Genomic DNA, 1,553 nt, shown 5'->3' on the forward strand with positions numbered 1-1,553 from the left:
AAATGCTAAACACACCCTCGTTACTAAAGTTATTAGATTAGTTTATTCATTAATTCATCTCGATCATCTAATCGATTAATCAACAAATTGTTTCAGATTTACCCTCAATTGTCCTACAATCATGTGTAGCATGATTTATTGTTATTGCAATCTGGTATTTCCCTGGTATTTAAAGGCACAAGTTTTATGAGTTTATTAGTTTTGCGTTTTACTTTTAGTTCATTGTATCCACATTGCTGATATCTGTTTTTCTGTGTTGATACTGCATCTTCTCAATGTTATTCCCAAAAGTCACATTATCACCGCTGAGCTAATCGATCTAAAATATTGTGGTTTGCCCTTGTAAAGGTCCAATAAAATCCTCAGTATCTCACTAAGTGGCTCGGTTTCCAAATTGAACAGGGTTTGTTTATCTGTTTGTTTTCTACTGTCTTGCAGTCGATGTATGTTTTATCACTGTTGAGACCTCCTGAGAGCTCAGACAATTACACAGCACCACTGCGGGCAGTATTATGGGTGTCAGCATGGAGCAACGCAGTGCCATGACTAATGATGAAAACGAGCACTCCCTGCTGCTATCTGCGCAGAAGGTTAACAAGACATTTTGGATCTAGTATATTTATTCATGATATGGCCCTGCCAATATTTAATAGTTTAAACCAGTGGATGTTGTTACAGCTGGTATAAACTGGTTTGTGGTCATACAGTTGAGCTGTGCTTAGATGCCTTCCTATATTGATTTGGTATCTTCTTCTAATTACCATAATTATCTTGCTGGTAATTAGATGTTTAAGAATTTATGATATAGAAACAGTCCTGTGGGATGATGATCTTCCGCAGTGGAGGCAGTGACTGCAGTCAGACTGACAGGGGAATTTGTCACATTTCCTTTTCAGTTCAGTTCAGTACCTGTACAAAGATGTAGGGTTGCAAGAATGATTGCAAGCAATGACTATCGGTTATCGATTAATCTGCAGATTAATTGTTTGGTCTGTGAAACGACAGAAAATAGTGGATTTTAGATTTTCTAAAGCCCAAGGTGACAAATAGGTAAATAGGTGCCGATTCATTTACTATCAATCACCTAGTTGACAAATCATTGCAGCTCTACTGTTTAACTGAAGTAAATGGACGGCAAATAGTTACAGCTAAATCAATTAGTCGTTTACTCGATTTGTTAATCAAAAATGCTACAATTTCTCGGGTTCATTGCTTCTCAAATGATATGCTTTCCTGCACCAATCTCATGGCAGACAGAATGAAAGTCTTATTCAGTAATGCACATGTAATGAGAAGAATCTTAAAAACCCATGATTCAAGGAATAGCTCAGGGTGTCTCAACTGAGCATCTGTGAGTTAGATTAACATACTGAAATTGATAGAGCTCTGCATTCTTCACATGCTAATTTCTTCAAGGAATAAACTAGACTAAGCAATCTTTAATCAGTGACAGTGTGGCTGTGTGTCTGGTATAAACAACACTGCGAACAGAATGAGGAAGGGAAAAAGACGCAATAGTGTAACTTCCTGCTTTCTTTTGCTTTTCAGATGAA

The sequence above is a fragment of the Morone saxatilis genome, unplaced genomic scaffold (assembly GCF_004916995.1).
Source record: "Morone saxatilis isolate NCDOM2014 unplaced genomic scaffold, NCSU_SB_2.0 Contig5, whole genome shotgun sequence".
Lineage (NCBI taxonomy): Eukaryota > Metazoa > Chordata > Actinopteri > Moronidae > Morone > Morone saxatilis.